The sequence below is a fragment of the Puma concolor genome, chromosome A2 (genome assembly GCF_028749965.1).
Source record: "Puma concolor isolate L17-30 chromosome A2, mPumCon1.1.hap2, whole genome shotgun sequence".
In the NCBI taxonomy this organism is placed as follows: domain Eukaryota; kingdom Metazoa; phylum Chordata; class Mammalia; order Carnivora; family Felidae; genus Puma; species Puma concolor.
Window position 1 is genome coordinate 5,570,231 of NC_141668.1, and position 24,889 is coordinate 5,595,119.

General features: G+C 55.8%; 1 protein-coding gene across 3 annotated transcripts in view; it reads left to right on the forward strand.

Annotated features, from left to right (window-relative positions):
• PRKAG2 (protein kinase AMP-activated non-catalytic subunit gamma 2) overlaps positions 1 to 24,889 on the forward strand; it is a 258,651-nt gene that overhangs the window by 28,857 nt on the left and 204,905 nt on the right. Inside the window, exon 1 of one of the 3 annotated variants that reach the window (XM_086685901.1) lies at positions 16,689 to 16,843. The exons of the other annotated variants lie outside the window; for them this stretch is intronic. The gene's annotated coding sequence lies outside the window, so the exon portion shown is untranslated. Of the gene's footprint in view, positions 1 to 16,688; positions 16,844 to 24,889 lie in introns of those variants that run through there. 3 annotated transcript variants of the gene reach the window in all.

Sequence of the window (24,889 nt, forward strand, 5' to 3'; positions counted from 1 at the left end):
GCAGTTAGCTGGAAACAGTGCTTAATGGACCGTTAGCACCTTACCGGGAGGCGATAGCGTTGAGGCTTAAAAGCTCACCATGGGCGAGAGCCTCAGAACCTTCTAGCTCTTCTTCTCTGTCCCCCTCTCGCCTTGACGATTGCCCCCTTTCTCGGGAGGGCGTCTCATCTTTAAAGAGTATTTATTTTAACTATTTCTATATGCTTGAGGTCTATATGGACTCTTCCTGTATGATCAGTGACCACGTCTCTGCTTCCGTTGTGAAATGGTCTGGGACACTAAGCTTTGGGACAGTGGCTGGGAGCCCATGATGTGGGGAATGTCGCCTTGTTGGGGCCTTGGGCCCATTCCCCCCAGGACCCCGTTGGTTTCTTCTCCTTTTTCTTCCATGAGTAGGTCTTCCTGCCCACCTTTCCTTGCCTCCCCATCACCCCTGGTTGGCTCCAACCTGGAATTGAAGGCCGTTTCCACCTTTGCCCCCAGCTGTCTGCTCTCGACAGGGGGCCAGAGTGATGCCGTTAAAATACGTCAGATCATGTGTCCCCTGCTAGAACCTTCCGGTGGCTCCCTGTCGTGTTCAGAGTGAAAGCCCTCGTCCTTCTGGTGACCGGAAGGGTTCAGATTGAGCATGGTTTCGCCACCTTTCTGACCTCATCAACTTAGCTCAGTCACACGGGCCGCTGCTTTGCCATGGACGGGACTGCCTCCTCCGGCCTCTTCCTGCCCCCGGGCCTTTGCACCTGCAGTTCTCCCTGCTGGACACCTGGGTCCTGAAAGGATCCACATGGTGACGCGAGGAAAAGACAGTCTCTGACCTTAAGGAAAAGCAGGTCCTCTCATTGCCTTTCCCATAATCGCAGCCCATCTTCCCAAACGCCGTCCCAGCCCCTTCCCTTTCAGGCATGTTTTGGTTTCCTGTTTTTCTTTTGCTTTCTGCACGACCAGGGCTGTGGTTGACTGTTCACTCACTGCCTCCTTGACGGGCATCGGTGACCGCGGCCGAGCCGGCGGTGCGCCGACCGCTCCCTGAGCGCACTGAGCCAAGCGCATCGGGTGGTCTGTTGGCAGGCACACGCGTGTGCAGGTGAGGAGGGCAGAGGGTGGCCCGGACGCAGACACGGATGCTGTCTGCAGGGGGCCCGGCCTGCTCACGTGCTCACGAAGCGCAGGTGCGCTTCGGTTAGCTATCTCCAGATTCCCCTCGGGAGGGTTGTGTCCGTTTGCATTTCCGATGGCAATGTGTGCAAGCGGCTGTGGCCCGTTTGCCCACGGGCCTGCTGACAGTCTGTGGCCACCCTTTATCGTTTTGGCCAGTCCGGTGACACAGGAGTCTCAGCGTTGTTGCTATGTTGTTGTTTTGCTGGCCTTCACACACCTTCTAGTTTTTAAATTTTTTTTTAATGTTTGTTTTTGAGAGAGAGAGAGAGAGAAAAAAAAAGCGTGAGCGGGGGAGGGGCAGAGAGAGAGAGAGGGAGGCACAGAATCGGAAGCGGGCTCCGGGCTCCGAGCTGTCCGCGCAGAGCCCGACGCGGGGCTCGAACTCACAAACCGCGAGATCGTGACCGGAGCCGAAGTCGGACGCTCAACCGACGGAGCCGCCCAGGCGCCCTTTTAAAACAGCTTTATTGAGATACAGTTACCCACATAGAGGGTACACACTTTAGCGGTTTTTAGTATATTCACGGTTCTGTGCCACCATTGCCACCGTCAATTCTAGAATATTTTCATCTCCTCCAAAAGAAACCCCTTAGGCTATCGCTGTCGCCAGCCTGTCCCTTCATCCCCGCCCTCCGCTCCCGGCCCTGAGCAGCCCTGACACGACTCTCTGTCTCCATAGATTTCCCTGTTCTGGACTTGCACGAAAATGGAATCCTACGGGGTCTTTGCAACTGGCTTCCGGCACTTACCATCATGTTTTCGTGGCTCGTCCATGTCGTGGCATGTTCTCAAAACCTCACTCGTTTTTATGGCTTCACGATGTCCCCTGGTCTGAATAGACCTCCTTGTGCTGACCTGTTCATCAGTTAAAAGATACTTGGGTCGTTTCCACCTTTTGGCTCTTACGAAATCATGCCGCTGTGAACGTTCACATCCAAGTGTCTGCGTGGACATAGGTTTTTCCTTTCTCTTCGGTTTATACCCGGGAACAGAATTGCCGCTCGCGTAGTAACAACTCTGCGTGCAACTTTTTCAGCAGCGGCCAGACAGTTTTCCAAATGGGCTTACTGTTTCAAATTCCCCCAGTGGCGTATGTGGGGTCCGGCTTCTGCACGTCCCCACCAGCCCTTGTTACTGTCTGTCTGTTCATTGCCACCGTCCTAGGGGTTGTCAAGTGGGGGTGTCCCGTGGTTTTGGTTCGCATTTCCCTAACGACCCATGTTGTCGGGCATCTTTTCCTGTGTTTCTTGGCCGTTTGTAGAATCTTCCTTGGGGACGTTGTCTGTTCGCATCCTGTCCCTGTTTTGAAGCTGGGTTGTCTTTTCACCGTGGAGTTTGAGAGTTCTGCATATAGTCTGGATACAAATCCCTTATCGGCGACACGGTTTGAAAATATTTTCTTCCGTTCTGTGGGCTCTCTTTCACGTTTTTGGTGCCTTGTTGAAGCCCGCCAGGTTTGAGTTTTGAAGAAGTCCAGCGTCTCTGTTTTTGTCTTTTGTTGCCTGGCCTTTTGCGGTCCCGTCCCAGAATCCGCAGGACACGTCAGAGCGCTCGGAACGCCCCCACGTGAGGACGCGTGTTGCAGTTTCGTGTCGATATCTCGCTGAGGCCGAGGCCCTTAAAGGAATAAGGAAGACATGAGATGGCCCAGTGTCGGTTTGTACGTGTTCTCGGCTGCGGAAGTTCTTTTCTTTCTCTCGCATTTGCTTTACCAGACTTCCTAGCACGGTCATCGCGGGGAGATGGGATGTTTGCCGAGCACCTACCATTCATCAGGATCTGTACTAGGTCTCGTGAATCGGATGTTGTCCCAGCCCCACGCCCACTTACTTGTCCGGCCGCTATTTGATGTGCTTACCAGTGCCCTCCTCTCGGGACCGCTAAGCTGCCTCTCTGACCCTCGGGACCTGTCTCGAGGCTCCATGGGATGGAGAAGCAGGTCTTCCCACGAAAGCATGGAGACCCACGGACGAGGAATTGTGCTCATTCCGGGCTGGGGCTCTTCCTCGGCAGCAGGGGCTCATCGCCACTCGTTGAAAGAGTAGTTGGTGCCCAGAGCCCCCCGATCCACCTGTTCCCTCCTCCGTTCTAAGGTGAGCTCGTGAATCATTCCTTGAGCGTTTTGGGAGACTGGACGAGAAGGGCGGGTAGAGCAGTGCGCGGCAGGGTTCACTGCACCTGCTACGGGGCGGGCAGCCGGCACAGGCTTCGAGTAGCCTCGGGGGAAACAGCCCTTGGATGGGTGCCCTGGGGCTCCCTGGGGTTTAGGGGCCTGGTTTGGAAGCCATGCCAGAAAAGGCTACAGGAATCTAGGTTTCAAGAAGTCTCTACTGAAATGTGTGTTAGGAACAGCTGTACTTTTCCCCAGGAACTGGCTTATTTTCTCTTTGCGTAAAATGGGCACCTTGGTAACCCGTTGTGTTTTTATCTTTCTTGGTCTGCTGCGGGGCTCCTCGAACGTGGCTGTACATTAGGCTCACCCGAGGGGCATTTAAAACTCCCCAAGTGCCTGGCCGCACCCCAGGTGAATTGGATTAGAAACTCTGAGACCAGGTACTGAGGGTTTGGGGTTTTTCTTTCTTCCTCCCTTCCTTCCTTCCTTTCTGTCTCCCAGTTCCCCAGATGATGTGCATCTGAGGTTGAGAGCCCGTGGGATACAGGGGGTTTGGAGCCAAACGTATGACTTGTCTTTAGTGTTCTCCCCCGCACCACTGCTTTCCCCATTTCTCTGGCTTCAGCTTCTCATCTTAAGCTGTCTCTGATCCTGATTTCCATTGGCCGATGGGCAGTTGAAGTGGCCTTTGGTTTTAAACGTGATCTTTCAGGGCGCCTGGGTGGCTCAGTCCGTTAAGCGTCCAACTTCGGCTCAGGTCACGATCCCAAGTTCGTGGGTTCGAGCCCCGTGCCGGGCTCCGAGCCCACATCCCCCACTCGTGCTCTGTCTCTATCTCTCAAAAATGAATAGACGTTAAAATAAATAAATAAATAAACGTGACCTTCCGTGGCCACGGTCTCTGCCGTAACGCACGTTTGCAACGTTGGGAAAACATTCTGCTGAATGAAGGGATGAATGAATGCAGTCATTAAAAAGAAGACAAAATACAATTGCAGTGGTGTTTTGTGTATCTTTAAAGCCGTGTTTTATGAAAAGTGGGTTTGTTTGGAGGAGGAAAAAGAGATACATGGGGAACGTTCTAGAAATTCCAAAGGGCCCTTCTAGATCTCGGTAGATTTGGGGATGTGGTGACCCTGGTATTTATCCTTAAGTTCACTTTGAAATTTTGTTTTCACCTACAGTAATTACTTTTTCTTGATAAACCTACATCCCTGACTCTCTTCTTATTTGATGATTAGGGCTAACTTTCATCAAATAAATGAAACACAGAGGAAGGGAAAGGTGGGCGGGAATTTCCTCTCTTACCAAGGGGCCGGAAAATGGACGAAGTTAATGGAGCTGGAGGTCAGGGGAGACGGAAAGGGGGGGTCGGGCAGTGGGTGTGGGAGGTCGGGCCGGTGGTGTAGATAGATACACGGATGTGCACACGATCTCCGGGGAGGGGGTGGGGGGGGCGCACAGGGAGAGAGCCTCTGTCTGTCAGGTGGACCAGCTGTCCGGGTTCACTGGGGACGGAAGATTTCTTGGAAGGTGGGGCTTTCTGTTTTAAAACCTGATCAGTCCTGGGCAAACCGCGAGGAAGTTGATCACTGTATCCACTGGCCAAGGATAAACTGATTGCTTGGTTACTCATTTTTGTTTGGAGGCAATTATGGGCAGGAAAGGGAAGTGAAGGAGTCCTGGGGTGGGGGGCAGGAAGTGTGGCCTGGCTCGGCGTGGCATGGAGGTGAGGTTCCAGGCTCTCTGGTTCTGGGTGTCCCTTTACCTGACGAATTTGTTCTGAGGACGGGATACACCAAACAAATCCCCATCGAAGGCTGGGGCCGAGGAGACCCACAGAGAGAGACAGACAGAGACACCTGTCTCGGCTGCATTCTTTTCCCGAAACTAGGACTTCACCTTTGTGCCCCTGTCCCCCGTGGGCCTGGTGCGTCATGAGGGTCTAGTATGTGCTTGTCAGAGTCACTCAGCCAAGAGAAAGCACGTGTCTGGTGTCCGGCTCTACGTTAAAGGTTGTATTTATGGAAAGATTCGGCTCAGGTCATGATCTCAAGTTCGTGGGTTTGAGCCCCGCGTCGGGCTCGGTGCTGACAGCTCGGAGCCCGGAGCCTGCCTCGGATTCTGTGTCTCCCTCTCTCTCTGCCCCTCCCCTGCTCGCGCTCTGTCTCTCTCTGTCAAAAATAAGCAAACATTAAAAAAATAAATAAATAAAGTATCAATAATTGGGGAGTAATAGAAAATGAATTTGCTGAATCGTGCTGTGTGTGGGTTCAGGGCCGTCTCAGAGAGGCCCTTTCAATCCAAACTTGATTCGAATAGCGTGACAGGGTGCGTAGGCCAAGTAAACAACATTTTCACCCACAGCAAGTTACACTGAGCTCATACAGGGCCAGGGAAGGGGCTCAGAAGACAGAAGGAGGGGCAGAAAAACAGCGGGTGCGCGTCAGCGAGGCGATGCTGGGGTCACAAACGATACAATGACAGCGGTCTCTTTCTCTCCCCGGCTGTGTGTCCCTCGTGGGCAGCCGTGTCCGGTTTGTTCTGGGCACCCGGGCTGAAGCAGCGATCCCTGAGTCCTTGCTGTCAGAGGGAGAAGAGACGATGTTGGAACACGGGACAGCTTCTGAACCTTCCCTCGGGAAGCGGCATGCGGTCCTCCTGAGAAGATCGAGACGCGTGGCCAGGCCTGACGTCAGGGGTGGGGGGGGGGTGCACACGAGGGATGTATGGCAGAGGGAGGGGCCCCCGGGGCCAGCAGTTACCACAGCCTGTACAATTGGCCACGCCTGAGGGCTTCTTGAAGTCGTCTGGCGTGGGTTTCACGCCCCTGGATGTTAACACAAGCAGCGTGATCCCAGCACATATATATGTTCTTAGAACTTGGATGTCAGGAGACGGGCAGAATGACCCAGAGCAAAGTGCAGCCTGTGCTGTGACCCTTGACCTTAGCCAGATAGGAAGCTTCCAGCTGAGAAGCCTTCTGAGTCATGGGATATTATAAATATTCTGGACCAAGGGCGATTTACTGCGTTGCCCTTGAGCCTCCAAAGTCCAAGCGATTGCTTCTTAGTTTGCTCTGATTCAAAACCCGATTCCTTCTTCTTCTTCTTCTTCTTTTTTTTAATGTTTATTTATTTATTTTGAGAGAGAGACGTGGGGCTCGATCTCATGACCAGGAGATCATGACTTGAGCCGAAATTAAGAGTCAGAGGCTTAACCATCTGAGCCACTCAGGCGCCCAAAACCTGATTCCTTCTTAAAGGGAAAGCTCACATTCCTGACTTCGTATTTCCCTTCTCAAAGGCACCTTCTCTTTTGAGTGCAGATCATGCCACGAATAAGCAGGCTTATTTCCACGAGCTGCTGGTTCTCAATTAGAGTGCATTTCAGTCCCCCGAACCCTTGTTCTCAGCCCCGGAAGTTCTTTCTTTTTTTTTAAATTTTTTAAAATGTTTATTTTTGAAAGAGAGAGAGAGCACAGCCTGGGAGGGGCACACAGAGAGGGAGACACAGAATCCCAAGCAGGCTCCAGGCTCTGAGCTGTCCGCACAGAGCCTGACGCGGGGCTCGAACTCTTGAACTGCGACATCATGACCTGAGCCGAAGTCGGACGCTCAACCGACTGAGCCACCCAGGCGCCCTGGAGGAGGTGCAGGATTGGGCTGAGAAAGCTCAAGAAACAGACGGAGGGGGTCACTTCTTCCCCCGGTCCCTTGCCGGCCTCTGATGTCGCTCAGTTGTGAAGCTTCTGGTGAGGTGAGGCCTCTGATAGCCTCAGACGACATCTCCTCTGGTTCTGCAAAGGGCTGCGTGCCCACCACTGTGGTGAATACCCACAAAGCGGGGCCGGAGCCCCCCCGGGATTCATGTTACAGACCTTCCCTGCAGCCGGCCTGGCCCTGGCTCTCCCGCCCTTCCCGGCCCTCGGGTGGCCTGTCTGGGTCACTAAGCCCGATGACGGGCCGCTCCCTCGGTGAGCTGTTCTCCTCTGCCTCGTCAGCATACAGGCGAGCTCGCAAGTGGGGGACGAGCTGGTCACAGACTCGTGGATGGTGGCCGGGCTCCCCGACTGGGCCCCGCGGCTCCTCGTGAGACAGGGCAGCGACGAGAAGTCTCTGGAAACGAGAACGTGCGTAGAAGCTGATGGGGGGGACGGGGCCGGTGGAATCGAGTCAGAACAGTCATTGTTGGTGTGCAGAACCTAGCCCCGGGCTACCCGACGTAAAACCTCTCTTCGTCAACTACTGGGAACGCTCAGCAGTTGGGGGAATTCAGTAGAAGGGCCTGCCGGGCCAGGGCCCTCAGTGCCGTCCCTGCATTAAGTGACAACTTTAACAGAGCGGTAATGAGTCTTCGAGGCACGAGAAGGGGACTGTCACTAAACCAGTGGGGGCAGCCCCCACACATGCCGTCACTGAATCAGCCCCCGTCCCGCCGAGCTACAGTGAGTCAGCCCCCACAGGGGGAGGGCCTCTGGGTCAGGCAGGCTAAGACACACATTAAGATCACGGAGCGAGACAGTAGGGAACGAATTCAAACTCTGGTCCTAAAGCCAGTGGGTCCCCGTGGAAGGTACTGACCCGCGTTTCAATACCTAGGCTTATTCCGGTTAAGAAAGGAAAAGCCCATCACAAGAGCCTACGAGGTGAATGACTCCATTTATAGGAAACGTCCCCCAAGGCAGGTGCACAGACACAGAAAGTAGCTCAGCCGTCGCCGGGGGCCGGGGAGGGGACAGGGGCGTGGAAGTGACGGCTCACAGGCATGGGGGTTCTTTCGAGGGGTGGGGGGGTATGACAATGTCCCGAAATTGGCTGTGGTGACGACTGCACAGCCCTGTGAATAGACTCAAAACGATTTAACGTGCACTTTACACGGGCGACCTTATTGTGTGTGGACTCCGGCTTGATAAAGCTGTTGAAAAAATGAAGGGGAAAAAAAAGCAAGTGTCTACATTTGCTGGGGTGGCTGTAACCAAGCACCACACGTGGGGGCTTGGGGGGTGGAACCACAGAAGTCTGTCCTGTCCCAGCTCTGGGGTCAAAAGTCTGAAATGCAAGCCTGGGCAGGGCCCTGCTCCCCTGAGAGCCCTCGGGAGGGTCTGTCCCACGCCCGTCTCCTGGGTTCCTAGATGGCCGTCTTTCCCGTAGCTCTTCCCTCTCTACGAGTCTGAAGCGGACTGCACTGCCTCCCGGGCTGCTGGCTCCCATCGGCTCCCAGACCCCGCGCACGTCCTTGACACTGAGCCCGCGCTCGCTCAGTGCACGTGTGCGCCAGGCAGGGTCTCTGTCTGTATCTAGAAGACGTACGTGCCCACGCGACGCCCACGGCCACCCTGCGGGGCAGGGGCGGTTATCGTTAATCCCCATTTTACAGAAGAGGAAATGGAGGCCCGGAGAGGTTCGGTGCCTGTCCGAGGTCTCAGTGCCAGGAAATGGCAGAACCGGAATTTGAACGCGCAGAAAAGTAGCAGCCGCGTCCAAGGACGGGTGAAGGCTCTTACCCTCCTCCGCCGTATGCCCAGGGAGATGAATCCAGCCTGAGAGACGACACGCTTCGGGGCATGGTTAGAGAGGGCAATCTGGAGGGAAAAATTGCTTTGTGCCCCAGTGTGATTTGTGTTGGTTTCAGTTAAATCGGGGAGCCTGGTGTGTGTGAGGGAGCTGGCTGCTCTCTGCCACCTGGGCAGCCCGGAGCCTTCTGTTCAGCGGTGCCTTTGAGGCGATTTTAGGTCACAGACGTTCAGAACTAGAGCACCTGCCTGAGGTGGCCAAGCTCAGCCCCTCAGCGTTCAGCTGGGGATGTACCCAGCCCGGCTTCGGGCTTAAATAGAAGATCTGGTTGCTGCAAGCCTTCCAGAGCCTTCCGGAACCTTCGCAGAATGTCCAGGGACCAAACAGGGAGCACATACTAGGGAGCCTTACAAATTCCAGGACCCTCTCCCGTGCCTCTTTTTCTTAACCCGCTCCTGCTCACCTCTCAAACCCTCAGCTTCAACCTTGCTCTTTTCACGGAGCTCTTTTTTTTTTTTTAAATTTTTTTTTTCAACATTTATTTATTTTTGGGACAGAGAGAGACAGAGCATGAACGGGGGAGGGGCAGAAAGAGAGGGAGACACAGAATCGGAAACAGGCTCCAGGCTCTGAGCCATCAGCCCAGAGCCTGACGCAGGGCTCGAACTCACGGACTGCGAGATCGTGACCTGGCTGAAGTCGGACGCTTAACCGACTGCACCACCCAGGCGCCCCTCACGGAGCTCTTTTTTATGACTGTCTTCCAAAGTAGCCACTTCCTTCTGGAAACTTCTGCAGAGGCCGCCGTCGGTACCACGTGAGGTATGACATTGACCCTCAGCCTGCTTTTCCTTGTCTCCATGGCTTTCCTCCCAGGCGGGACTCGAGTCCCCGAGGCTGGGGGTCTGTCTTCTCTTTCTCTTGTGTCTTGTAGTTGGGGGCTCTGTGCCACGGTGTTTGTCGTTGAAAGAGGGACCACCAAGAGGTCGAGTGAGAGCTGCTGGGTGGAGGGCTGTGGGAACCTTCGACAGACCGAGGGAGCATTGTGTTAAGGGAGAAGCGCGTCCTGCTCTTAACTACAAAAGGAAAGAGGACGACGGGGGCTTTCAAGTGCCGGGCCATTTGTCTTGAAGGTGAGGCCACGAGTCCCGGATGGCAGGCTCCCGCTTTCTGGGTCTGAGGAGAGCCCTCCTTGGTCGGCCAGTGAACCTGGGTGAGATTCAGTTAGATTTCGGGCAGTATTCAAAATACCATGTACTCCTCGGAGCTATGGGGTGGGCCCTGGAAGTTAACGGGATGGATGCTGGAGGAACCAGGCAGGGGGCATGGGAGGGTCTTTGTACGGGCGGGTGGGCTCAGAGCAGACCCCGAGAGGAGGAGAGGTCCGTGTGGGCTTTGGTAGACAGATACCTAGACGTGTGTGTGTGCGTGTGTGTGTGTGTGTGTGTGTGTCTTATTGACCCCAAGGCCGCCAGTGAGCCCGCAGCGTGCATCACCTTTTTGGCCGCCGGCACCACTGGCGAATCCTTCCCCTCCCGCCATCTGTTCTTTGCACCGTGTGCACCTTGGACTTGTTCAGACAGTCAGGAGAGGTCACCACGGGGCCGCACGAATAAGCCCAGCCTTCCAGCAGGCAGGGCTGAGCCCTTGCTGGTCAGCTGCTGGCCCCCTCAGCACCCAGCCGGGTGGCCCGGGGCACGACACAAGGGGTCGCGTGGGATTTCGAGCTCACATACGTATTGGCTTAGCTGAGAGCTGCAAGTCCGTCGTCGGGCAGGTGACGGGCTCCAGCCCACGCACGCGCAGTCAGTATACACGGGGCTCCCGTGGATGGGGGGCTCGGGACCCCGCTCCACACTGGGGGCTGGGGGGTGGGCCCTTGGGGCCTGGACGCAGTCTCCCCACACGTGCAGCTCCACGCAGTAGCCTGTCTCTGAAGACCTTCGAGAGTCCAGAACTTGGTTGCGAAAGTTAGAGAAACGGTTACCTGTTGAGGGGTTGGGCTGGGTTTGGGTTCCTCTCCATTAAAAGCAGTGCAGGAGAGCCCAAGGGCTCCACGTGCATTTACAGTCCCGGACCTGCCGAGCTTCTAGGTCGCCTGGCCGGAGGCGTCCTCGAGGGGCTGTGAGACACACGGTTCTAAGCCAGCAAACATCCGGGTACTTTGGTAAATAGCAGCGTACCCGTACGGGAGGTAGATAAGGCCATGTGTCCCCTGCTTCTGCACACACCCCAACAGTCTCGGTACCAGGTAGTATGTTTGTGAGCAGGGGAGGGGCAGAGAGAGGGGGGAGACACAGAATCCGAAGCAGGCTCCAGGCTCCGAGCTGTCCGCACAGAGCCCGACGCGGGGCTCGAACTCACCACCTGTGAGATCATGACCTGCGCCGAAGTCCGATGCTTCGCCGGCCGAACCACCCAGGGCGCCCCATCCAGGAGGTGTTTGCAGTGAAGGGAAACCTGGGACCAGAGTCTGCCACCCGCCTCCCCCCCCCCCCCCCCAAGACGATTTTAGGCGCTGGGTACAACCTGTCCTTGTAGCTCAAGGCACGTCTTGCCACTGCTCCTGAGCAGATTCTCTAGCTGGCTCATTCAAGGGTCCCGCGGCCCCCGCGGTCCTAACTGAGCCAGCCCGAGCCAGCACTTAGCTTACCTTGGACACCACTCATCTCACCGAGAGGAAACAGCTCTAAGTTTCTTGAGCTGATTAACAAGGCTTCTGGTCTAGATCTCACTAAGGATGTTGGAAGCGCTGAGCGGTCCTCTTGGTCACGGGGGGGTGTCTTAGAAGCTACCGAGCTGTCCCCAGCGTGTCTGCGGCGCCTTAATAGATGCAGGAACGCTGGCCTCGGGCTGTTTGTAGGAATGAGATTCCCAGGTCAAGTGCCACCGCCGTCAACATCCCTGCTTGACCCTGTACGTCTCTGACACCGTTCCCAGCGGATGGCTAAGTCAACACGGTGCCGAGGCCTTCCCATGTCCCCTCTTCTGGGCTGCTGAGCTCCTGAGTGAAACACAAGTGCAGCCAGCGTGGCCAGGAGCTGGGCACTGGGCCCAGGGAACCCTTTGGTTTCAGTGCCTTGGGCTTCTCTGGGCAGAGATCTGGCTGGTCCCAGGACTGCCACCCGGAGCACAGGGCCGGCCGCGGCCACCTACGGAAGGAGGGAGATAGGCTTTGCTGGGCGGCCGCCATCGGTCTTCGGGTTTCCACAAGCGGGGTGACGCATAGACCTGGCGCCGTGGTCAGCGTGCACGTGGGGCCGTGGGGCCCTTTGCTGGTAGGGCTGTGGCTGCATTCCTGCCGCGGCGGCTCAGGACGAGCTTGGCATGCGGCGTGTGACGTCTAGGCTCGCGGCTGGAGGCGGCAGGGGACTTGGCAAAGGGCCTGTGCTGGAACCCTGGTCTGTTACCCGTGACCAGGGGCAAGGCACCCTTCTACTCGCGTGTGATGCGTGTTTCCAGTCCCCTGTGGCACTCACATAGCCGAGGTGATGCAGGGAACGGTTTGGGGTTTTCCTGCCACATTGCCCTGGTTATTTGCAGCCTTTGAAGGCCTTGCTCTGATACGCCGCGGTGTACTCCCACCAGGACCCGTGACTCCGTCAGATCACACCTGACAATAATTCCCTTCTTGCACGTGCAAGAGTCTGTCCCCCTGTGTATAAACCTTCACGTGCTTTGCGGATTTGCTTGGGGACCCCGAAAATGGGACTTTCCAACTTCAAGAGGGAGCGTATCCTCTGCTTTTTTTTTTTTTTTTTTCTTTTTAACATTTATTTATTATTGAGAGACAGAAACAGAGCACGAGCAGGGGAGGGGCAGAGAGAGAGAGGGGGACACAGAATCCGAAGCAGGCTCCAGGCTCCGAGCTGGCCGCACAGAGCCCGACGCGGGGCTTGAACTCACGAACCACACGATCATGCCCTGAGCCCCAGTCGGACGCTCAACCGACTGAGCCACCCAGACGCCCCGAACCCTCTGCTTTTTAATCACACGAGCAATGAACGAGCCCCTGCCCCGGAAAAACCAGAAGATGCAAATAAGCAAAAATAAACAAGTAAAAGGGGGTGTGGGCCTGTTAGCACGGTGTGGAGCACAGTCAGGCTCGCGACTGAACGCACCCGTGATCAAATCCCGGCGTTGCGACTGACGTGTTCGTAACCTTGGCAACTCAGCCCCTCTGAGTGACAATTTCCTTATTGATTAAAAAAAAAAAAAAAGTATCATTTTACCCATTTACCTCTTGTGCAAGTTGAGATAGCGTATGTAAATACCCTAAGCACTAAAAATATACTCAAGAAATCGATTCCGAGGGAGAGTCCGGGTAATAACCTATAGAGGTCAGGAAAGGGCATGGGGAGCGCTGCGAGGCCCATCAGGATTTTGATGGAAAACCAGCCGTGCGGAAGCGTAGAGGCAGTTGTGTGCAGGCGTGGGGGTGCTGAGGGGCCGGCGAGGACTCTGGGTGACAGCTTTCTGCAAGCCTGAGCGGTTGGAAGGTGGGGTGGCTGTGGGCCAGGCTCTCACGGGTCTGATTTCCCTTCCTGCAGAACGTGGTCTGTTCTGTAGGTAGTATGGAGCTAGCCTTCTGGTCATCTTGTTTCGGTTTTGCATTGTCTTTTTTTTTTTTGGTCTGGGGAGGGTGCTACGGGTAATGCTCAGAAAGCCGTGTTTACGAAGATTAATTAGCGCAGGGGAAGTGAGTCAGAGGGGATGGGCCACAGGCAGGAATATCCCCAAGACCAGAGATTGGGCCGGCAGTGGTCTTCCGGTGTTCTACAGAGGTCTTTGATCTCCTGGCCTCTCCTTTAGGAGAGCTGACCTGCGCTCTCTAAGGCAGGGGTGGGGGTGCGGGGGAGGGTGGCGATCGTGGAAAAGCTCCAAGCCAGAAGAGGAAGCAGCGTTCGCAGGGTGCAGCGGAGAGTTTCGGAGTGGCAGTGGATGCAGGTGAAAACGGTGACCGTATTCGTGGCTGGTAGCTCGCAGGCTGGAGTGGGGCTGTTTGTGCGCCTCGATCTCTGCTGCATAATGACGCCGGGGACCCGAGACGTGGAATCGCGGGCAGTCAGGGCTGCACAAAGTCGCTCACACCCCCGTAAGTCATGCACGGGCACTTGTCTCCCAGTGCACTGTCTCCAAAGACCGACAGCAGCTGCCCAGCTGCTCCAACTTGTCTCCAAGTTGAACACTTTGGATGGTGAAACCCAGCTTCCCTGGCATCTCCAGCCATTCCAAGCAAAACTAATTAGGCTTTTTCCGCAGGCCTACGTGTATGCTTTGGAATAAAGCGCACAGAAAATAAAACAAGCCCAGCTAACCCAGCGAGGCTAGTTCCAGAAGCAGCAGGAGAAAATATTGTGGTTGGCTGGGTCCCCGGTGGACCCCGAGTGCCAGAGCCAGGGGGTTGGCCGCAGGGTGACGGCACTTTGCTCATCGCTAAATGGTACCAGCTTCTTGCTAAACCGTGAGTTTACACTAGTGCAGCCCTCTGGTCCCAGAATGATCCCGTACATCCCAAGTTGCCGCTTGTTTGTGTCCAAATGCTTCCTCGTCCGTTATCCCAACAGCAGCCCTGAGAGACGGGCAGGGCGATTGTTTTCTCGGAGGGAGACCTGAGGTTCAGAGAGATGGTTTGGATCCGAGCTGTTGTCCCAGAATGTGTGTGTTTAGGTCCGAGAGGGCCCGGAGGTCCTTTAGGTAACGCATCGCTCCTTCCTCAGGCAAGAAAACAGTCCGGTTCAGGTGACTGTCTCAGGTCGGCTCAGCTTTCCCGGTGCCCAGGGAGACCCTGGCACTGCCCACGCCTGTGATCTCTCTGGCTTCAGAAGGGACCATTGGATAAACAGTGACTGCCCCATGCCCTCTGGGCAGAAAGTGACCTTAAGAAAGCCGCAGGCTTCCAACCCTGTTAGAAGTTTCCTGAAGTCTCAAACTCTTAGTCAGTTGCCTCTTTGTTCATGAGCCTTGGAAGCCATGTGACGTTACTTTCTCCCTATGAAGCTTCCCGCATACCTCCTCCGCATCCATTCTACCCTGCCTTTCAATTAGCCCCCCTTTCTGGAACCACGGATCTGCCAGCTAAATCCTGTCACAGAATCAAAGAATAGATTCTTCAAAGACTTCTCCTCCGCTTGAATACATGTAGCAATGAGTCGCTCGCTATCTTTCGAAGCAGTTTCTCCATCGCCAAAAAGTTGAAGTCCTGAGTAAATTTTATTTGAGGATAACCATTGCAGGGTTCTGAAGTGAGGACCCTCATTGTCTCCTTAAAAAAAAAAAAAAAAAAAGTACTATGAGTTTCTTTTAAGTTTATTTATTGGGGGGGGGAGGGGCAGAGGGCAGGAGAGAGAGAATCCCAAGCAGGACCCATGCTCAGCATAGAACCCAACTCGAGCCTTGACCCCACCAACCGTGAGATCGTGACCGGAGCTGAAACCAAGAGTCAGACGCTCAACCCATTGAGCCACCCAGGCACCCCTCTCCTTTAAAAAAATAAAATAAAATAAAAAGATTTTTAAAAATGTTAAGTAATCTCTACACCCAGCATGGGGCTCGAACTCACAACCCCGAGATCAAGAGTCACGCGTACCACGGACCGGGCCAGCGGGGGGCCCTAGCCTCATTTTCTCCTGATCCATTTTCTTACCAACCGGCTTGCACGCTCCCCGGGGAAGCATGTTCAGGGTACTTGGGATTTGTTGTAATCAGGTAGGGGAAGACATCCACATGACTGTCGAGAAGGAAGAAGTCTCCCATGCTCATGGATCCCTAGAAACAGGAGGCACGTATGCCACGCCGGACCATGCAGAGAGGCACCAGGCTGGGTCAGGAGGCAGAAGGCGTGAGAGGGAGGTGGAGGCAGGAGGCTCTATCGCGGTTTCTGCGGGAGGGAACGCGTGAGGCAGGGTAGGGGGTTTGGGATTGGCTGGGCTCGGCGGGCTCTGGGTCCGACGGCCGTCGCCGGCTGTGCGGGCCCTGCATCCAGGTGGTTAGTGTGCCAAGCATAGTGGCTCAGAGCGCGAAGCTGTTAGAGGAGCTCAGGTTGTGTGCACTCTGGATGGGCCGTCGTGTGTCTGAGGGACGTGCTCCCAGCTGAGCCGTGCACCCTCTCTAGGGAGCGGCTCGCCCGCGGAGGGCAGTCCCACCGGGGTCGGGGGGTCGGGGTGGGGGGGTGGCCCCGATGTCAGAGCGTCAGGATTACAGATAATAAGACAGGGTTAAAAAAGGCGAGGCCCGTACTGCCTTCCAGATGTGTCTGCAGGTTGTGCGGGTGGGGCTGAGGGACCAGGTTTCCCGTGGGAATTTCCCTAGCAGAGCCTTCGGGAAGGGCCTTCGCCAGTATTCCTGCCGGAGAGAAAACTGCATCCTCCGTAGTCCAAGGGCGGGGATCCCCAGGGAGTCGGGGTTTCTGCAGCCACCGAGCCCTTCGCCCCGAAGCTCGCAGGCCTGGGCGGAGGGGGACAGCCCAGGGGGCTCTGCCGGCCTCGGGGCCGCGGGCCCGGATGCCACCGGCCGCTGCTGCTGCATCATCGTCGGCCTCTGCTGCCTTCGCTTGTCCTGCCGCCTGTCTTTTTAAGAGACCTGGCTCGGCCCTCCCTCCCGCTCCCTTGCTGTGTAGTAAGGAGTCGCCTCCCCGGCAGCCCCTGGCACAGGTGGTGATGACAGCTGGCTGCAGTCCCGTCGCTGAGGGGATCTGCCCGCGCTCTGCCTGCGTGTTGAGCAGCACACCCGCTCCCTTCGCCCGCGCGGTGCCGGGCCGGCTCATGCTGTCTGCCGTCCGCTTGGTGCGCCGCTCTGGGGACTGGGAACACGCCCAGCCCCGGTCCCCATCTGTTGCAGACGGGCAGCGGCGGCGGCTCGGGGAGCAGCCGAGCCCTGCAAGTCGCCTGTGCTGAGGGGGCCGGGAAACCCCTTCTCTCATGGGCCTCTGGAGCAGGCGGCAGCATCCGTCAGAGCTGGGAGCCCCGTGTCTGCGGCACCAGCGTCCTGCCGGCCAGCGTCGTGCACCTGCCGTCAGCGCCCGCAGGAGGCGACCTCCGGGACCCCTCGGGGCCAAGTAAGCCGACCCCCCGGAGCCGGATTCCCGAGCGCGTGATGACTGTGCGTTCCCGGGTGTGCGGCTCTCCCCCCCCCCCCCCCGCCCCCCTTCTGACGCTTTGTCTCCTCCGTCTGCCAGACTGATGCCGAACCGGCGCTTTGTTCAGCGGGGGCCTCTTGCTAAATTCAACACCCCCGTGCGGAGCTCAGTGCTCCTTCCCCACCTGGGCGCTGGGTGTTTGGTGCTTATGTAACTTTTCGTCGGGGTTTAAAGAGGATCCGTCGGGAAGGTGGTGTGAGTGTGGGGGCGTGTTCGCCGGCCGCCGTTCCCTCTCCGCGTTCTGTCCCTCCTCCCCCTGCCCCCGCGGGCCGCCAGGAGCCGGAGCTGCCCGGTCCTGAGTGTGGCTCTCGGCCCCACCTTCCCACCGCCGCCGCTGAAAGTTCCCTGCCGAAATCCTGGCGGGATCCACACGGGCTGCCTTTCTTTTCCTTCCGCCGGTCCCCGAGCCGTCACTTAGTAAATCTGTCCCGAACAGAAAAGGATGGGGATGATGTGGGAGCCTTTGGGCACCGCCCGTGGTGGCCTCGGAAGGCTCGCGATCGCGCACTCGCGTCTCCTGCCGGCCGAGGGTGAGCTCCAGGAGGCATACTTGTTGCTTTTAACTTACGGACAAGGCGTTGAAGAAACGGCAGCTGGGAGGGGGCAGACAGAGGGAGACATGGGAGATGTCCTCACCCATGACTAAGCCAAGGCTTGTCTCGGGTGGGGAGGGGACAGCTGGGGGCCGAGCACCTGAGGCGGTAGCACCGCCCCCAGAAAGGGCTGGATTCGGAGGCCGCGCGGGCTCTCACCCCCACCTCTGCTGACACCTGGGTGGGGGGGGGTGGCTCACTGCTTGGAGCTCGCTGCTGAGTGTTTGGATCGCCCCCCACGACCCCCTCTGTAAGCCAGGGGCTACCCCGATCGGTCATGCGTGACCGAACTTCAGGTCAGAGTTTGTGTGGCTGGTACTTGAGTCCTGCTGATTGGGGGGGTTACCCAGCAGGGGTGGGGGCAGGAAAATAGGAGAACGAGGCTTGATTCTCTGCTTCTGGACTTACAGTCTGGGGGAAGGGGAGACACCGTATTAGACCGTTCAAGACTTGAGAAGCAGTAGAGAACCAGGCATGGGATTTCGGCAGGTATCCAGTGCCGAAGGCAGCGGACTGGCGGTCTGGGGGCCGTTGGGAGGGGGCAGTGCGGAGGGGCTGGGGCTCGGCAGGCTCCCCCCGGGCCTGGGGACAGCAGGACGCAGGCTTGTGCCTGAGTGCAGGGGAGACCCCAAAATATAAATGCAGGTGCCTTCAGGTGTGGCTAGGTACTTCTCGTACCTCGTGGGGGCAGAGGGGAGGGAAGCGAGCGGCCAGCCCACGTTGTGATGAGCAGATTGCCATTGGCCCAGTGCCCCGTGGGCTCCGTGCGCCTCTCGCCGGGCTGACTGCTGGCTCTGAGAGCAGCCCAGCTCACTCCCTGACCCAGAGAAGAGGAAACACACCCTTGAGTCCTAGATGCCAGGCACTGGTCATCCAAGATGAGTCCGATGCTTGGCCTTGACCTCATCAGTGAATAGTACTGGGTAGCCAGGGCTCCCTCAAAATGGAGGTTCTGATTCTGCATCCTGCTTTCAGCTCAGCTGTTAAGTAATGGAATCCTTCTTGGATTTTCCTGACCTCCGCACTGCTGTCTTTCAAACCGTATGCTCTTTTCTTCATTTAAAAGTGTTGAATTCTTTCCTCCATGGGATGCCCATATTGAGGAGGCTTGACCCATACCTTCCAGCAACTCCCCTTAGTGTTCCCTCGTACTCAGCCTGTGGGCTAATATAGGTCCATGCCTATACTTTTTGTTTTATGCGTTATCTTATATTAGGTCGTGTTCAGTTCTTCTGGGTGGATTCGATTGATAATTCCCTCCGGTCAGTTAAGGCTTTCATTTCTTAAAGGGATTTGCCTCCCTATCACCTGCTCTTAGCTTCTTATGCTTTGGTAAATATTTACTGACTATGTATTAGGCTCCAGGTGCCACAATGGGCATTTTCATGGATGCTGATGATCTTAACTCTCATGACGATCCTGGGAGGTTTGCCTCATTTTACACAGGGGGAAATTGAGGCCCTGTGAGCTTGAACCGTTTGCCGAGCTTACGTAGCCAGTAAATGGCAAACTGGGGTTCAGACTCAGGCCCTCCGACGCCAAAGTCCCCTGCTCCCACTGCACTGCATGGGCACATGGCAAATGTCCAACAGTGAAAACTCGTGTATCAGCCGCCATCATGGCGTGGTGACCAGCGAGCCAATGGACCTAAAAGTATTTTCACCAATAAGGATCAGAAGGGTGATCTCTACTTACCCAAAAAGTCCAAGGGCCAGTTCCCGGCTTGTAATCGATGCTTTGTCAGTAGCTGCCCTCTTCCCGTAGGTGAGTGGTCAGCTGTGGGATGCCCCAGCTGAGCCCAGAAGAATTTCTCTCCAAGCAGGGCCTTGAAGTGATTTGGTTTTCTGATAGAATTCTCTGGGTCTTATCACTTTGATTATTCATCAGGAAATCAAGGCTGGAGGGCTGTGGGTTCCACTGGGTTCTGGTGGTTCCCTTGTTGTGCTGGTCTGGCCAGGTCCCCACCTGTCCTTGGAGCTGGCCAATCCCGGCCCCCCCTCCTGCCCCACCTGTCCCATTGTGGACACGGCTGTCTATCTCAGTGTGGTCCCCCTGCCACCGCCATCTCCTGAAGGTCACAGCCGCACATTTACATGACCTTCCTGGAATCGTACATTCCTTTCTTGATTTCTTTTGGCATCTTTCACCCTAAGATCTAGTGTGTAGGGGGAGGTAGGGAGAAAGCAGAGGAAAACAGAGCCAGACTTGGGTTCTTGTTTTGATTTTCCTTTGCGAGTGAGGTGTGTGGTGGCATTTTATTGCCTCACGTCTGCTTTTAAGGGGGTCTGCCGTCTGCTTGGTAAGAATGGCCTCATCTCGTTAGTCGCCCGTGAGTTAGAGACTCGCCGTACAGATTCCAGTAAATAAGGGAACACTCAGCAAGTCGAGCAGACTCAGCTCTACCGTCTGCCCCCACAGCCGTGTTGGGGGGCTGGCAACATGGTGGCGGGGGGGTGCTCCAGGCAGCCCGAGGAGGGTAGAATGGAGGGCTGTGGAGTCGGGGGTTCACATCCTCCCCCAGGCTGGTCTGCCTTTTCTTTTTGGTTCAGGGCTGCTATGATCCGAGGGCCCCTAGGACAGGGTTTCGTTGTTTCTTGGAGAGAGAGCCAGGTGCTGAGTCGGGAGCTAAGGAGAGGTAAGAGGCAGTCCCAGGCCCCAGAAAACTCAGTGGGGCTTTTCCTTTTCGCACAACCCGCACAGCTCACGTATTTGACCTTAAGTGCAGGCGTTCTCTGTGATTTGCAAGTTCCATCGGCTGCGGCACATCCGGAGTCACATTTTCATGGCTGGAAGTAAACGTGGGGCTGACCCGTCTGGGCCCTTGGGGCCCTGGAGACTTCCAAGGTGGAGGGCGGAGCTGGGGTGGCCTGCGTTCAGGGAAAGGTCGTGAGGGAACAGACAGAACGTTACCCTCACTTAGCGCAGGGACGGTCCACAACCCTCCCCTTGACCGGGAGCAGCCCACGGAGTCGTCCGTGAACCATGTGAACCATATTGGGTGTGGGACCCTCTTGGGAAGGAACGAAGATGACAGAACCCAAGGTAGGAGGGACGAAAGCAAGCTCTCCTTCCGGAAGAGCGTGAATCTGACCCGGGGCCTCACGGCTGCACCGCTGGTCCCTGCCCTCGGCTCCGGGGCCGGGGGAAGCAGGGGTCCTGGTGCTTTGCACAAAGCGTGGCCGGCCACCTGATGGCTAAATCCCGCCCACCATGAGCTTAGCAAAGCTTTGAGACGTGTCAAGACGGTTGAGGATTTTCGCCCATAGGGATCAAAAGGATGATTTCTGCTTACCCAGAAAGTCCAGTTAACCCTAATCCTGAAAGTGCCATCACAGGTAGCTGATCCGTCCCCTACCCAGCGTGGGCAGGAAACACGTGGTTCCACAAAGGTGAGCTTTCTGGATAACAGACACTCCTGAGAGGGTATGTGACAGGCTCAGAAGATGGAGGGGGGTTCCTATTTCAGAGTCAAGACTGAGCCGACCTGCCGTGTGTCCTGGGAGGGGTGTCTGCATTTTAGTAGCGAGCAGGAACGGTATGTTTGTAAGGCGCAGCAAATGAAGATGAGAGGGAAACTTCCAGTACCCAGACGCTGGGAGGGGGGGTGGGGGCGGGCCTGGCCAGGCGCCCTCACGGACCCCTCAATCACACGGGCTCTGGCCTCTAACAGGTGTGCGAGGGCCTCTTAATGAGGCGGCTGCTGCTGCACGAGTTAGGGCAGGGGGGGGTGGAGGAGGGGCTGGGGGATTCATCCCTTTGAACAGATTTTCCACTCCGAACCCCAGAGCCCTGTATCCCCTGGTGGGATTCGCCCTTCATGCGAGGCCAAGGCCAAGACCAGAGCCGGGCGCTTACCCAGCACGGCCAGGCCTGGCTCAGAGCTGGCCGCCGGGCATCTGTCTCCACCCACTCGCTCTGACTCATCGCACACTTATCTGCTCAAATCACAGAGCCTTGAAATGCGCTTGCCGGTTGGTCTTCCAACAAAAACTCCGGGGGGGGGGGGGGGGGGGACACTCGGAGAGAAAGGCGGGTCCTGGAGGAGGAGAGGAGGGGCCTCGCTCCAGCAGGCCTGGGGTCCGGGAAGGGGCTCTGGGTGCCTCCCCGTGCAGGGCCCCGGGGACGCCTCCCTTGGGGTAGTGTCAGGACGCCCCTCCAGGCCTTCTCAGCGGCCACCTGGCGGCTCTCCCCAGAAGGGCTTGTTCCTTCTCCTGGCCGCGTAGACAGAGGGCACCGGGCCACGCCGCGTATACAGGATTTGTTTTTCCCCTTCCTCTCCTCTTCTTCCCCAGATCCCTACTTGGTAGCCGAGGACCGTGCCCCACCCCACCCCACCGTCACCCCTGCGCCTGCTCTCTCCTAAGTGGGGAGGAAAGACCTCTGGCAATGGACCAGAGCCCCCAATGTTTCTCAGAGGGTGGCCTGGGGGCTTGTTAAAATGCGCATTCCTGGGTCCCACCCCTGCCTACTGACCGGGAAGCTCAGAGGCCCTTGGTAGCATCTTACACGCACTGAGGACTGGCTTCAGGCTGGAGAGAGGAATCTGGACTATCCACTGGGCTCATTCACCTGAAAAGAAGATTCTAGACCTTCTTACCCAAGGTCTACCAAGATACCAGGTCTAACAGTTTCCCCCCAAATCGGCTTTCTCTAGTTTCATGCATGGGGATAGATAAGGAAATCATGATGCAATTGCAAAAAAAAGTATATGAAAAATCCGAAGAGTATTTTTCAATAGTCCCAGATGCCTGGGGACTGTGGCTAATCCAGAGTCTCGAAAGCTGTGTCTTATTCAGAATGCTAACTGTCAAAAAAAAAAAAATTAGAGTACTATAAAACGTGCTTAACAATGAAATAAACCTGACATCACCCAGTCTTGACACTGCAGGTACTTTTAGGGTCTCAGTAATGCCACTTCGACAGAACCTGGAGTGCCAGTGAGTGGGGACGTCGGGTGGAGATAAGCCGGCTGTGGTTAACCTTCTCGATCACATTTAAATATCCCACCGTGGTTTCCGCGCTAGTGATCCCTAAACTAGCCACGTGGCTGGAGAGAAGGGGGTAGTTAGTAGTGGCAGGAAGTCATAGCCTCGGCCCCTGAGTGTCTCTGGGCACCCCCTCCCCCCCTTCCCCACTTCGAGGGCCTTCCTTTATGTCTAGGCTCCCTGTTCCCGTGGCCCCCACACTGGCCTGCTCCAAGCACTTTTTCTGCCTGGCCATCTCTGCCCCATCTGGATTTCTCTCCTTTCTCTCCTAGGCCTTCAGGGTCCTTTTATGAGATTAATAATCCAGTGACCTACCAGTTCAGAGAAGGGATTCATTTTAATGGGTTGTCTCTCATGGTTGTCATTTAAGTATTGCCTTGATCCAGATAAAGGGCCAGATAAAGGATCCAGATAAAGGATAGGACATTTAAGCACCCACACAGGATTGTGACACCTCACATACTGGGGATTCACCTTTGGGAGAAACTGGGCTCTTGGTGTCCAACAAATCTCTCTTCCCTAGATCGGTAGTCACTGCATGTGTCTGGGCTGGGTTCTGGAACGTGACATGCCGGGTCTTCAGATCCCAGGTAAGGGAGGAAGGGACAACTGTGCCCCTATCTGACAAGTGTAATAAGGTGCTTTGTCACCAGGAGGGCGATTGAAACCAGAGAATTTTGCTGCGAATAAAGTGCAACTATCACCCACACTGCACAGCTGCTTCCTGAAAATTCTACTCCCACTGCATGAAAAAGCACACTCAATATTCCAGGATTAATAACGCAGACATCTTCCCTGTGTTCTGCAGATTGTGTGATTTTCTTTCTTTTTTTTTTCTCCCCTATGGCATGGGGATGGGTGGTGGCTGGTGGGGGTCACTCTGTGGTCAGATTTATTGACCTATAGTTTCCATGCAATAAAATTCACCAATTTTAAGTATGCAGTTAGGCAGATGGTGATGTGCCCAGGCATGCAACCAGAGCCATGTTCACGATGTAGGACGCGCCCTGTAGGTCCCTCGTGTCCCTTTGCATTCTGTCCCCTCCCCCAGCCCCATCTTGACACGGCAGAGGGGTGTGTGTCTTATCTGTGAATGTCCCGTATCTGGCACAATTCCAGACCCACGGACGCTACTTAAATGAATAAGTACATCAGCGGCTCTAACATACTAAAAAAAAAAAAAAAAAAAAATCCCCCCAAGACGCCTCTGTGGTTTCTCCCTTTCATCCTGAGTTTTAAAAGATTGTCTGATAAGCATTTGCTGCTAGCTTCTGCATTTAGCCAGTCCTGATAGCAGCCTCCTGATCAGCCGGAGATAATCAGTGTCATCAGAGCTGATGACATTCCAGGTGAAAGCAGGGGACTGTCCGTCCTCATTGTTTATGCGGCCATGGGCACGTGCGCGCTTCCTTTCCACGTTTTGAAACACTGGAAACGCCGCAGGAGCGTCTCACCCTAGACCGGAAGCCCCCAACCTACATCCCTCCCCGCCTTTCTGGGCTCAATAACAACATGTTGCCCCTAAATAATGGCATCTTGCCTGTAAAATCAGGGAAGTGTTTTGATGTAATAGGCAGCATTTCCCCACAATCTCTTTATATGTTAGCCCCTAGGTGTTCCACGTTTGCATATTTATGTATGTTAGCTCCTAATCTGGTAGGAACTCCTCTGATTCCCACTTTGTGGATTTGAAAACTGAGGTGCGGAGGAATTAGCTTTCACGAGATTACGTAGTTTTCTGGCCATCCATTGCTGTATCACAAGCCACCCCAAATTGAGAAATCTGGCTGGGGGGGGGGGGCACCCAAGCGGCTCAGTCGCTTGAGTGTCTGACTCTTGATTTTGGCTCAGGCCACGATCTCAACAGTTCGTGGGATTGAGCCCTGAGTCGGGCTCCAGGCTGACACCTTGGGATTCTGTCTCTCTCTCTCTCTCTCTCTCTCTCTCTCTCTCTCTCTGCACCTGCCCCGCTCACATGCACACGCGTGCTCTTTCTCTCTCTCTCTCTCTCTCTCAGGATAAATAAATAAGCAGTAAAAAAAAGAAGTATAGTTTGGAGTCATCACAGGTCTGGAGGTTGCCTGGCTCAGCCCAGCAGTTCTCACGTGGGGTTCCTCGCGCACCCTCAGCCAGATGGCGGCTGAGGCTGGAGCGCTCTCAAGGTTTCTTCACCCTGCGTCAGGTGCCTGGGCTGGTTGGTGGCTCTTTCTCAGTGCCGCCTGTCCACCTGGCTGGCTCGAGCTTCCCCACGGCAGGGTGGTCTCCGGGCAGTTGGATTTTTAACAGCTGGTTTCCCCCAGGGCGGATTCCAGGAGATCCAGAGATAAACCACCGGGCTTCTTATCACGTGATCCTGTGGCTGTGTCTCTGTTGATCACAACAGCCCA